Below are 14,975 nucleotides of genomic sequence, written 5' to 3'. Positions count from 1 at the left end.
CAAAGCAGACATGGGGTGCTCAGTGGGAAGCTAGTTCCACCATTGGGGTACTAGGATAGAGAAGATCTTTGACTGGGGTGAGAGGGAGCTTCTCTCCTGTAGGGATAGGAGGTCCAAGACACTAGAGGTGGCAGAACGGAGTGCTTGGGTTGGGGTGTAGAGTTGTAACATAGCATGAAAGTAGTTGGTGGCAGTTCCTCATGTTGCTCCATAGGAAAGTACCATAGGAAAGTACCATAGGAAAGTACCATAGGAAAGTACCATAGGAAAGTACCATAGGAAAGTACCATAGGAAAGTACCATGGTCTGCAGCTGGTTGCTGAATCAACACCAACACCAACACTATTTTGTTGAGCAAACTCACAATCCTTTTGCAGCTGGTTGCCTTATAATTGTAAGTTGACATTTTTTCTTACAGTGCATCAGATCCGAGTGAAATATCTATTCAAATATGTTCTGATGAGAGTAGCAATCAGACGATAAATGAAAAAGATTGGTTTGGCTCAGTTTGCTGGATGTGTTTGAAAATCAACACTCAGAGGGGGACCACTGAAATGAAGTGTGTGCAATTATAGACAGACTATTACTGGATCCCAATGGCACCCTATTCCTAGCCCATAGGAATCTGATCAAAAGTAGTGCATTCAGAAAATATTTACACCCCTTGACTTTTCCCACATTTTGTTGTGTTACAATGTGGGATTCAAATGGATTTAATTGTCCTTTTAATTATTATTTTTTTATACATAAAACACAATATATAGCGACTAGATAAGTATTCAGCCCCTTGAGTCAATGCATGTTCGAATCACCTTTGATTACGACTATGATTCTTTTCTTAATCTTCAAGTTCTGTCAAGTTGGTTGATGATCATTTCTAGATAGTAATTTTGAAGTCTGCCATTTTCAAGCCGATTTAAGTCAAAACTGTAACTAGGCCACTCAGGGACTTTCAATGTTGTCTTGGTATTCAACTCCAGTGTATATTTGGCCTTGTGGTTTAGGTTATTGTCCTGCTGAAAGTTGAATTTGTCTTCCAGTGTCTGGTAGAATGCAAACTTAAACAGATTTTCCTCTAGGATTTTGCTGTGTTTTTTCCTTTATTTTTATCCCAAAAAACTCCCTAGTCTGATGACAAGAATAACCGTAAATTAATGCAGCCACAACCATGCTTGAAACTATGATGTGATGTGTCATGTTGGATTTGCCCTAAACATAACGCTTTGGAAAAATAGTTCATTTCTTTAACACATTTTTTTCAATCTTACTTTGGTGCCTTATGTCGTACAGGGTCAAACATTTCCGTTAGCCTTCCATAAGCTTCCCACAATAAGTTGGGTGAATTTTGTCCCATTCTTCCTAACAGAGCTGGTGTAACTGAGTCAGGTTTGTAAGCCTCCTTGCTCGCACACGCTTTTTCAGTCCTGCCTACAGATTTTCTATAGGATTGAAGTCAGGGCTTTGTGATGGCCACTCCAATACCTTGACTTTGTTGTCCTTAATAACCTGTTGGTACTAGGGGGCAGTATTTTCATTTTTGGAGAAAAAAAACGTTCCTGTTTTAAACGGGATATATTGTCAGAACAAGATGATAGAATATGCATATAATTGACAGCTTTGGATAGAAAACACTCTAACATTTCCAAAACTGTAAAGATATTGTCTGTGAGTATAACAGAACTGATGTTGCAGGCGAAAGCTTGAGAAAAATCCAATCCGGAAGTGCCCCAGGTTTTGAAAGCGCTGCGTTCCAATGAGTCTCTATTCAGCTGTGAATCTGCCATCAACGAGCTTATACTTTCTATGTCTTCCCCAAGGTGTCTACAGCATTGTGACATAGTTTTACGCATTTCTGTTGAAGAATAGCCATAGGCGGCCACATTGCATAAGTGGTCACATGGTGGCACCGAGAGAGATTCTCGCGTAAAATACAGAGGTAGCCATTACTCCAATCGGTCCTCCTGAAAAGCTAATTGTCCCGACGGATATATTATCGAATAGATATTAGAAAAACACCTTGAGGATTGATTATAAACAACGTTTGCCATGTTTCTGTCGATATTATGGAGCTAATGTGGAATATTTTTCGGCGTTGTGGTGACCGCAATGTCTGTGCGATTTCTCAGCCAAACGTGAAGAACAAACGCAGATATTTCACCTACAAAAATAATCTTTTGGGAAAAAATGAACTTTGGCTATCTACCTGGGAGTCTCGTGAGTTAAAACATCCGAAGTTCATCAAAGGTAAATGATTTAATTTGATTGCTTTTCTGATTTCCATGACAAGGTTGCCTGCTGCTAGCAAGGCATAATGCTATGCTAGGCTATCGATAAATTTACACAAATGCTTGTCTAGCGTTGGCTGTAAAGGATATTTTCAAAATCTGAGATGACAGGGTGATTAACAAAAGGCTAAGCTGTGTCTCAATATATTTCATTTGTGATTTTAATGAATGGGAATATTTTCTAGGGATATTTATGTCCGTTGCGTTATGCCAATTAGTTTCAGGCGATGATTACGCTCCCGCATGCGGGTTTGGGAGTCACAAAAGTTAAGCCATTTTGCCACAACTTCGGAAGCATGCTTGGGGTCACGGTCCATTTGGAAGACCCATTTGCGACCAAGCTTTAACTTCCTGACTGATGTCTTGGGATATTGCTTCAATATATCCACATAATTGTCCAGCCTAATGATGCCATCTATTTTGTGAAGTTGTACATTTAATCTATTTGCAGATTATACTATTGTAAGTCGCTCTGGATAAGAGCGTCTGCTAAATGACTTAAATGTAAATGTAATGTATGCATAACGTGGCTGTGACAAGGCTACATTCCAATGTTGCAGCTGTAGAGGAAGCCCTTACTGATTTAAAAGCTTTTTTGTCTCTCTCTAGTCACCAGGAAGCAGATTGTCCAGACAACCTTTCCACCTGTTCTTGATTATGGTGATACTATTTATCAAAGTGCAGCTACCTCTACTCTTAACTCTTAAACCACTGGTTGCCGTTTATTAAAACACCCTATGTTTTATCTCAGAAGACAGTTTTATGACTCATAACTGTATTCTTTACCAAAAGATTGGCTGGACTTCTTTGAAGTCACGTACACTGAGTGGACAAAACATTAAGGACACTTGCTCTTTCCATAACAGACTGACCAGGTGAATCAAGATGAAAGCTATGATCCCTTATTGATGTCACTTGTTAAATCCACTTCAATCAGTGTGGATGAAGGGCAGGAGACTGGTTAAAGAAGGCTTTTTAAGCCTTGAGACAGTTGAGACATGGATTGTGTATGTGTGCCATTCAGAGGATGAATGAGCAAGACAAAAGATTCAAGTGCTTTTGAACGGGGTATGGTAGTAGGTGCCAGGTGCACCGGTTTGTGTCAAGAACTGCAACGCTGCTGGGTTTTTCAACAGTTTCCTGTGTGAATTAACAATGGTCAACCACCCAAAGGACATCCAGCCACCTTGACACAACTATGGGAAGCATTGGAGTCAGCATGGGCCATCATCCCTGTGGACTCAAACTAAACCATCATTCATCTACAGTATTATTTATGAGGTACTTGTGTTGCATTAACATTTTTGGGAGAGACAGAGGGCCTCAGGAGTCTGACTTGTCATGTCAAGTTTAACTTTATGTGACAACAATGCATGGACTGTCTGTATCCAACCTTTCGACACCTTGTAGAGTCCATGCCCCGATGAATTAAAACTATTCTGAGGGCAAAAGGGGGTGGTGCAACTCAATATTAGGAAGGTGTCCTTAATGTTTTATACACTTTGTGTAGCTCCATATGTTTGGAATAATCTCCAAAAAGCAGTACAGACAGTGGCCTTAGTGCCCCTGGGGCAGTTTAGAGAGTGGACAGAGGAATGTTAAAATAAAGAATGTGTTTGTTTTAGTTGATTGTGTTTGAGAATATTGCGTATATTTATGTAAGTCTGTGCAATTTGTGTCATGCTGTATTTTACTTGTTTTATATTGTATTCAATTGTTTGGTTCTATGAAATGTTATATGCACGGCTCCCTTAAAAAATAGATACTGGTCTCAATGGTGACTCCCTTCTAAAATAAAGGGAAAAAAAGTAAAATAATTATTTAAATTACCATTGCCCTCATGGTGAATCCATGAGCGGTTTCCTTCCTCTCTGGCAACTGAGTTAGGAAGGACACCTCCCACTGGGCACAGACTTCAGTTCTACGTCTAGTTTTGATTTACATTTGGTTGAGTTGACATGGTGACAAAAATATCACCATGTCATTGGATTTAGGTTAAAAGATGGATGAATAAAAATAGAGTAGGCACTTGACTTCATGTATAAGTGAAGTCAAGAGTCTGTCTCATAAGTGCTTTGGCCCTGAAGTGGAAGAAGCTACCCCATCTTCCAACACAGTATAGAACTGGACTCAATCTTAACCATCATTCATCTACTGTATGATTTATGAGGTACTTGTGTTGCATGAATATTTTTGGGAGAGACAGAGGGCCTCAGGAGTCTGACTAGTCAGGTCAAGTTGAACTTTATGTGACCAACAACACATCGGCTGTCTGTAACCAACCGGCTTGAACCCACGGTCTTCAGTTTTCCACGTTGATTCAACGTCATCACATTCATTTTGGGGGGATGAAATTATGTTGATTCAACCAGTTTTTTTGCTGTATCTTTGTAGTGGCTGGGTGTACTTACGCATCATCCAAAGCATAATTGATAACTAATCATGCTCGAAGGGATAATCATTATCTTCTTATTTTAGTTCTACCCATCTACCAATGGGTGCCATTCTTTGCATGGCATTGGAAAATCTCCCTGGTCTTTGTGGTTGAATCTGTGCTTGAAATGTACTTCTCGACTGAGGGACCTTACTAAGTAGGCCCAAGGGAATAGGGCGCCAGTAGGGACACAGACTTTGATAAATTAGCTCCCTGTGGATTAAAGCTCAGGGAAGTTTAGGCTCCAGCAGTGAACCAAAGTGAATGCTGCTTCTCCTTTCTCTTTTAATAGCGTTAAAAAAATACATAGAAGTGAGGTGCTTTTAAGTTTCTACAGACAGAGTGCTAGGTCTGTCTCATAAGTGCTTTGGCCCTGAAGTGGAAGAAGCTATCCCAGTATACAACTGGACTCAAACTTAACCATCATTCATCTACTGTATGATTTCTGAGGTACTTGTGTTGCATTAACATTTTTGGGAGAGACAGAGGGCCTCAGGAGTCTGACTAGTCAGGTCAAGTTGAACCCACGGTCTTCTCCTGGGCCACAAGACTGTGTTAGCCCACTGAGCTAAAGGGGTCGTTCCACCAATTAGGTGCCCTTTGAGTACTATAACTTGGTCAGATTGTTTTTCAATTTAAATGTTAACATTCTGTCATAAAAATAACATGTTCAATTTAATTTTAAAAAACTTTTTACCATCTCAAGAGGTTAAATTTAAAAAAGGACTGTAAGTGCCTAGTGAGTGCCAAATAAAATAACCAGGGTTGACCGTACGAGGATCGACAACTTCATCTTAAATCAGCCATACACTCCCTTGTGACAGGGGGAATGGAAGCTTGTGGTGTGCAACAGGGAGGGTCAATTGAATGTAAAACATGTCCAGCCTGTCTATGGGGTGACAGGGTGGACGTGTTACGCTCGGCCTGCTCAGTTTTCCACCACAAAACACCAGAAAATGGCCAAAAAGAACCAGCTCACCTGCTTTTACACTGTGATTTGACTATTAGATGTTCAATGTCTTGTTGTTGTTTCACCATATACAAATGAGAATTCAGTTTGCGAATCAGGGCGCACCTTAAAATGAGGGACAGGTTTATTTTTTTAACCTTACGTCTAAGGTATTTTCTGAGTTAGTGAGTTGAGTTAGTGAGTTGAGTGAGTGAGTGAGTGAGTGAGTGAGTGAGTGAGTGAGTGAGTGAGTGGTGAGTGAGTGAGTGAGTGAGTGAGTGAGTGAGTGAGTGAGTGAGTGAGTGAGTGAGTGAGTGAGTGAGTGAGTGAGTGAGTGAGTGAGTGAGTGAGTGAGAGAGAGAGCGAGAGAGAGAGAGAGAGAGAGAGAGAGAGAGAGAGAGAGAGAGAGAGAGTGAGAGAGAAAGAGAGCGAAAGAGAGAGAGAGAGAGAGTGAGAGAGAGAGAGAGATAGAGATGTATAAGTGAAGTCAAGTGCCCAGGGAAAATGTACTAAGCTGTGTTGAGCCGTAGAATATCCCAGGAGGATATTCTGATGAAGAATACACTACACCTTACTACACCTTACTACACCTTGCTACACCTTAGTGGATCTGATTGAACAGAATACAGAGCAGATAACTCAAGTCATTATACACTGACAGTACAAGGACCGGGGGACTTGTTGACAAAAACAGAACAAAACATGCCTCAAAAGCATTTTACCAGGCCTTTTCAACCAGAGACAGATAAAGGAGGGGAGCTATGTATAAATATGTAAATAAATATAATTTAAAAAAAGATATACTTATTAATATGGCTTAAGTGTACAATCCAGCTTCAACATTGACCGCCTGAGATCAAGAGCACAATTGTGGTAAAGGTAAACGCATAAGTCAACATAATCATATTTCGTGACAAATTCAATGTTTTCTCATGTGAAATGATGTGGCGTGTATGCAGAGACTGGGGAGATTGAATTGCAGTGTTACATGGATGCAGTGAATCGCTGTAGCAAGGAACATTCTCAAGCGGCTAGAAATGGAACCCTTCTAAATTCATATTTCTGTCATAGTAATAGTTGACTTCCAATAGAGGCCTATAATTCAGAGTCCTTGCATTACTTTGAGAACACAATTGAATTCGAAGGCCATTTGCTGTTGCTAGGAAACAAGTATATGGGAAAAACCCTCATCGTGAGCTATTTCGATTGCATCGTTAACGACTAATTCTCACACACAGACATTGAGCCTTCCTCGTCAATATTCTATTCTATGAGAATGTATTTGAACTTGTTTGCCTTCATTTCATCACAGACTTGTTTCCATGTGTCATGAACAATAGGATTATTCTTGTCGCTGTAAAGTTAACGTAGTTCACTCACGGTGCGGGATTCTTCCTTGGATCATTTGTTATTTTTTTCTGCATGTACTGTGTGTGTGTGAACGACTGTATATATGTGCATGGAACTTTAAAGAACGTGACACGTGTAACTAGGGACTGGCTTATGACACCATGGCACTTCCATAGCAGCAGAGCATAGAGCAGCAGAACATGCAGTGGAGTCGAATCAAATCAAATCAAATGTATTTATATAGCCCTTCGTACATCAGCTGATATCTCAAAGTGATGTACAGAAACCCAGCCTAAAACCCCAAACAGCAAGCAATGCAAGTGTTGAAGCACCTGTGTGTAGAGTGTAGAGTCCCACCCGCATATAGAAAAGGCTTACTTTTAGCCAGCATGGATTATCTGAGGCCACTTGTTTCATTTCAGCCATAGTTGTTCTGTTTAAAGCACCATGATCATTAGGATACTTCCGTTATGTTCAAGCAGGGGCTGATTGGCCCTCTGGCAACTCTGGCAAATGCGAGATGGGCCGGACCATTTTGTAGTTGGGCGGGCTGGTCAAAATTGAGACAGACAAAATATATATATTGTATAAAAATATAACCACGAAAATGGTGACCTGTGGGCCTGTAAATATTAATTTTGTAATACTAACCCATAATGAGTCTTTGGCTGATCAGTGGGCAATGGCCAACGCCCAGTGTTTTGGCTAAGCTGAGTTTACGCAAACCCACATTCAAAGTCAAACGCGGCATCTGCAAAGAGACCTGCTATGTCTCTGCCATCAGTTAGACAGCGAAGATAATGTATTGTAAAAAACAGAAAGTGTGCCTTTAAACATAGAAAGAGCACATTCACATTGTCACCTCACTTAAAAACGTCGTATTTTGTTGGGCAGCTAAAACCATGATTATCTATGACTAATAAAACAAAAAACATGGTCAAACAGTGAAGTGCATTATCCTTATGATTCCTGTGTCAATCAATCAAATGTATTTATTTATTCATTTACAGTGGGGCAAAACATTATTTAGTTAGCCACCAATTGTGCAAGTTATCCCACTTAAAAAGATGAGAGAGGCCTGTAATTTTCATCATAGGTACAATTCAACTATGACAGACAAAATGAGAAAAAATCCAGAAAATCACATTGTAGGATTTTTAATGAATTTATTTGCAAATTATGGTGGAAAATAAGTAGGGAGAGAGGGAGAGAGAGAGAATTAGAGGAAGCATACATAAATTCACACAGGACACCAGATAAGACAGGAGAATGACACCAGATATAACAGACTAACCCTAGCCCCTTGGCACATAGACCACAGTGGATACTGGAGACAGAGACAGGAGTGGGTGGGGGACACTGTGGCCCCATTCGACGATACCCCCGGACAGGACCAATGTAATGAAAGTCTGCTTTGCTCCTGTGCCTATGTCCTCGCTAGGGCCTGCTGCTGTAATGAGTGAGTCACTGTCCTCTCCCCCCTTGAGCTTGAGAGAAAAATGTGTTCTGACCGTAATAACATTACAAAAAAATACAATTTTGGATGCATCATCCTCTGTCGAAGAGAGGGACTCAGCTTTCTGAAGGTATGTACATGTTTTGCTCAGTAGCAATTATTGTACAACCAATATTTGATATCTCCTTGTATTATACTTACTCTAAACATCTTATTCTATTCTACTGAGCCATTTACTTTATGTTCGTATTCTTTTGTATTATTTCTTATTGTTGTATCATTATCGAGAAGGAACCTGCAAGTAAGTATTTCGTTGGACAGTGTATACCATGTGTATTCTGTACATACGACTAATGAAACGTCCACTTCCTCTTCCCCATATGAACCAGCCTATGGTATTAGTAAGTGCACGCACAGATACATGTAATTCATCTCTATTGAAAAAATATGACATTCTGGAGTCCTATTTTGACAGTAAAATAGCAACTATATGTAACGGCTGTTGTTTGAAGAAGGTGAGGACCAAGGTGCGGCGTGGTTCGTGTTCATGTTTGTTTATTGACACTGAACACTAAATACACAAATAAAAGGGAATAATCGAAACAGTCCTGAAAGGTGAAAAACACTAAACAGAAATCAACTACCCACAAAACCCATGTGGGAAAAAGCTACCTAAGTATGGTTCTCAATCAGAGACAACGATAGACAGCTGCCTCTGAGAACCACACCTGGCCAAACAACAAAGAAATACAAAACATAGAAAATGAACATAGAATGCCCACCCTAGTCACACCCTGGCCTAACCAAAATAGAGAATAAAAGCCTCTCTATGGCCAGAGCATGACACTATAGTCTAATTGTCAACCCAAAATGCATTACAATCCTTGGATTAGGTTGCACATCAAAATATCTTGAATCACGCACTCCTGCTTGGACGTGTCATTTATTTTTTTTATTAAATAGCTCAGTAGTCTATTTATTATACTTATTAATAAAACACTATGAATTACTTTAAGATGATTACTCACTGTCTAAATCAAGGGCAGGTGCCACTAATTGTAGAAGTTTGTGGCAATAAGGTGAAATGTTCATCTGGAGCCCTATAACAGTAATGAATACTTAGGGTAGGTGTTGACTCAGAGGAAGACATGACAGGCACTGATTTGAAATATAGCCTAAGAAGTCATTAACTTGGCTTTTATAACATATAAGGCTTAACCCAGACAGACTGGGTGAGTGGGTTGGCAAGTTGGCGGCGCGCGCTGTGATGTCGAACGGTGTGGATAAAATGCCAGGGCCGAATTCTTGTCCCAGTCCACCCCTCTGCACAAGTCCATTTCCCTCCATTCAGTATCCATCCATCAGAACAACACAGATGTATTGGTGCTCAAGCAGCCTGCAGAAGAGGATTCCTCATGACAATGTATTTGATAAGCATGTCCTGGTTTTGCTTATTCTGACAAATCACGTGAGTGGCTTCCGTAATGGAAGGTAATACGTGATTCCTGGAAACGCACCCCCCATCCTTAGAATTATTATATTTAATTCAATTTAAATCAATTCATTCAATCTACTCGTCCTTGTATGCTACTTTGTGCCGGTATGAAGATGCAGGAGCATGAAGTAATAGTGTATCATACCGATTAAACAGCAAAACAATCCATTTGTACAGGGCTGCAGCACATACATTATTGGTAAATATGGCATTTCTGATATCATTTAATGTCCTTGTTTTCCATCATCAGCAGTCATCATCATCCTGTCTGCTGTTTGGGGAAATGCCTGAATGGAACAATGATAATAAACAACTGTTTACATCATCATCTTCCCTTTTTTGTTTATGTTCTATATTATGATGTGTTACTTTACAGAACAGTGTCCCGGGATATTTCTTTAGGTTGTGGGAACATTGTGAGGATATGACAAGAGATGGGTTCCCAGCAAACAAAATATGCTCAGTTGTGATGACATTCAGACCATTTTTTAAGTTAGGTTGCACAGAACATTCCCACAATGTTCCACAATTTCCAAATAATTTTGTTTTGAGAAAATGTTATATTTACGTATTACCCAATGTTACCACAGCATTCTCAGTATGCAAATGTGTGCTCCTTAAAGCCCCAATTGTGTCGCTCCTGGAATACATCCCATTATGTTTCTCTCCAGATGTAACGGCAATTTGCATTTGAGGTCCACTACAAGGTGATATAAACAGACAGTATTTTTTTATTTCGTTCGTTGGATTAAAAAATATATATATATTTTATTTTTCAACAGAACAACACAAGAGTAAGTACTACAACAAAAGGTAAATAAACCCTCCCAACCCCCCCAAAATAAAATAAAAACATGAAAACAATTACGAATGACAAAATAGAAAATATTAATTCAATTAGAATAGTAATAATTCTAATAATGACTAAATAAGACAAAAGACAAGAGAGACCAACACATCCACAAAGCAATACAAACAGTACATTACAGAAAGACAATAGCTACATCTATCTACAAGCCCACACCCACCAACCCCAATGGAAGTTTTTCCATATAGTCCAGGAATGGCTGATATGTTTTCACAAAGTAGTTGAATTTATTTCTTAAAGTATAAGTAATCTTCTAACATAGGAACACACTTATTCATTTCAGAGAGCCATCTTGTAATTGGGAGAGAGGAATCTGATTTCACGGCAATGCAAAACATTTTCTTGCAAGGGGCGATTTATGTACATTTGATATTGAAGTTATTCCTCAAATTCACATTTGTAAAGTTACCCCGAAGGCATATTTCAGGGTCAAGTGGGAAAAGAACCACAATAATTAAGGCCAGGGTTTCACAAACATCATGCCAGAAGGCTTGTAATTTAGTACACTGCCAAGTATAATGCTGAAAAAGTGCCTTCTGTTGTTCCACATGTAAAACACATGTGTGATATTTCAGGGTATTGCCTTTAAATTGTTTAACTTGGGTCAAATGTTTCGGGTAGCCTTCCACAAGTTTCCCACAATAAGTTCGGTGAATTTTGTCCCATTCCTCCTGACAGAGCTGGTGGAAATCAGTCAGGTTTCAAGACTAGTCATTCAACTGAGACTGCTCTTCTCTGTATCACGGAGGCGCTCCGTACCGCTAAAGCTAACTCTCTCTCCTCTGCTCTCATCCTTCTAGACCTATCGGCTGCCTTCGATACTGTGAACCATCAGATCCTCCTCTCCACCCTCTCCGAGTTGGGCATCTCCGGCGCGGCCCACGCTTGGATTGCGTCCTACCTGACAGGTCGCTCCTACCAGGTGGCGTGGCGAGAATCTGTCTCCTCACCACGCGCTCTCACCACTGGAGTCCCCCAGGGCTCTGTTCTAGGCCCTCTCCTATTCTCGCTATACACCAAGTCACTTGGCTCTGTCATAACCTCACATGGTCTCTCCTATCATTGCTATGCAGACGACACACAATTAATATTCTCCTTTCCCCCTTCTGATGACCAGGTGGCGAATCGCATCTCTGCATGTCTGGCAGACATATCAGTGTGGATGACGGATCACCACCTCAAGCTGAACTTCGGCAAGACGGAGCTGCTCTTCCTCCCGGGGAAGGACTGCCCGTTCCATGATCTCGCCATCACGGTTGACAACTCCATTGTGTCCTCCTCCCAGAGCGCTAAGAACCTTGGCGTGATCCTGGACAACACCCTGTCGTTCTCAACTAACATCAAGGCGGTGGCCCGTTCCTGTAGGTTCATGCTCTACAACATCCGCAGAGTACGACCCTGCCTCACACAGGAAGCGGCGCAGGTCCTAATCCAGGCACTTGTCATCTCCCGTCTGGATTACTGCAACTCGCTGTTGGATGGGCTCCCTGCCTGTGCCATTAAACCCCTACAACTCATCCAGAACGCCGCAGCCCGTCTGGTGTTCAACCTTCCCAAGTTCTCTCACGTCACCCCGCTCCTCCGCTCTCTCCACTGGCTTCCAGTTGAAGCTCGCATCCGCTACAAGACCATGGTGCTTGCCTACGGAGCTGTGAGGGGAACGGCACCTCAGTACCTCCAGGCTCTGATCAGGACCTACACCCAAACAAGGGCACTGCGTTCATCCACCTCTGGCCTGCTCGCCTCCCTACCACTGAGGAAGTACAGTTCCCGCTCAGCCCAGTCAAAACTGTTCGCTGCTCTGGCCCCCCAATGGTGGAACAAACTCCCTCACGACGCCAGGACAGCGGAGTCAATCACCACCTTCCGGAGACACCTGAAACCCCACCTCTTTAAGGAATACCTAGGATAGGATAAGTAATCCTTCTCACCCCCCCCCCTTTAAGATTTAGATGCACTATTGTAAAGTGACTGTTCTACTGGATGTCATAAGGTGAATGCACCAATTTGTAAGTCGCTCTGGATAAGAGCGTCTGCTAAACGACTTAAATGTAAATGTAAATGTTTGTAGGTCTCCTTGCTCACACACGCTTTTTCAGTTCTTGCCACAAGATTTCTATAGGATTGAGGTCAGGGCTTTGTGATGGCCACTCCAATACCTTGACTTTGTTATCCTTAAGCCATTTTGGAAGCATGCTTGGGGTCATTGTCCATTTGTAAGACCCATTTACGACCATGCTTTAACTTCCTGACTGATGTCTTGAGATGTTGCTCCAATATATCCACCAAATTTTCCTGCCTCATGATGCAATCTATTTTGTGAAGTGCCCCAGTCCCCCCTGCAGCAAAGCACCCCCGCAACATGATGCTGCCACCCCCATGCTTCACGGTTAGGATGGGGTTCTTCAGCTTGCAAGCCTCCCTCTTTCTCCTCCAAACATAATGATGGTCATTATGGCCAAACAGTTAAATTTTTCTTTCATCAGACCAGAGGACATTTCTCCAAAAAGTATGATCTTTGTCCCCATGTGCAGTTACAAATCGTAGTCTGGCTTTTTTATGGCGGCTTTGGAGCAGTGGCTTCTTCCTTGCTGAGCAAGGTTATGTCGATATAGGACATAGATGTATGTGGATGTAGATACTTATGTACCTGTTTCCTCCAGCATCTTCACAAGGTCCTTTGCTGTTGTTCTGGGATTGATTTGCACTTTTTGCACCAAAGTACGCTCATCTCTAGGAGACAGAATGCGCCTCCTTCCTGAGCAGTATGACGGCTGTGTGGTCCAATGGTGTTTATACTTGCGTACTATTGTTTGTATTGATGACGCTGTACCTTCAGGTGTTTGGAAATTGCTCCCAAGGATGAACCAGACTTGTGGAGGTCTACAATTTCTTTTCTGAAGTCTTGGCTGATTTATTTTGATTTTCCCAGGATATCAAGCAAAGAGGCACTGAGTTTGAAGGTATGCCTTAAAATAGAACCACAGGTACACCTCCAATTGACTCAAATGATTAGCTGATTAGTCAATTAGCCTATCAGAAGCTTCTAAATCCATGTCATAATTTTCTGGAATTTTCCAAGCTGTTTAAAGGCACAGTCAACTTAGTGTATGTAAACTTCTGTCCCACTGGAATTGTGATACAGTAAATTATAAGTTAAATTCTGTCTGTAAACAATTGCTGGAAAAAATACCTAACCAACTTGCCAGAACTATAGTTTGTTCCCATCGCTCTCTTGACTTGCATGCGTCTGGTATTGGGCATTGTTGCACTAGCAATAAGTAAACTCCGGATATAAATCTAAACGATTCACGTTTATTGTGGAGTAGTTGTTCAATATTTCAGAGATTTGGTGAAGTCATTTCTCCAAGGGAGCTTCTGAGCAAGTTTCTTAACCGTAAATAACTAAATGATTATTTCTCTTTCAGATGCTCAAATGACATAAGTACCCCATCTATATAACAATGTTCTCAATGCTTTTTCCCTTCTCATGCCAATGTTGAATCGTGTTGCCGTTTTGCCACCGGGGAGTTTTGGGTGACAAGTGTTGTTTCAGACCAAATAACTTACAAATTTCATGCCAAGATATTACTAAATTGATTGCTGTTTTTTTTTGTTTAAATAAGCCTTGTGATTCCACATGTAGATAGTATTACTCCCAATCATTAAGAGCAAGCATTTGCATCTGGGTCCAAGAAGGGGCTGGTTCAGTTTCAAATTAGATTTATATTAATCTCATTTGCACTGCCCAGTAATACATCTTCAAATTTGGTAGGCGGAGATCTCCTAGACCATAATCCCACGTTAACTTGTCCAAACTCACCCTTGTAGTTTTACGGTTCCATACAAATGATCTTATGGTCTTGTTAAGGGATTTAAAAGAAACTTGGCTAAGGATTATGGGTAAAGATTGAAATATGTGCGCCATCTTAGGCAGAACATGCATCTTAATGCAGCTAATTCTCCCAAATAATGTGAGGCAGATATATCCATCAATTCAGGTCCATTCACCACCTTCTGAACCAAGACAGAGTAGTTGAGCGTGTACAAATATCTTAAGGCATTATCAACTCGGATTCCTAGATATTTGAATGCCTGTGGCGACCATCTGAAGGGACCCGTTCGTTTCACTTTTGTC

Source organism: Oncorhynchus gorbuscha, linkage group LG09, assembly GCF_021184085.1.
Source record: "Oncorhynchus gorbuscha isolate QuinsamMale2020 ecotype Even-year linkage group LG09, OgorEven_v1.0, whole genome shotgun sequence".
Taxonomy (NCBI): domain Eukaryota; kingdom Metazoa; phylum Chordata; class Actinopteri; order Salmoniformes; family Salmonidae; genus Oncorhynchus; species Oncorhynchus gorbuscha.
Note: the sequence above shows the minus strand (reverse complement) of the source record.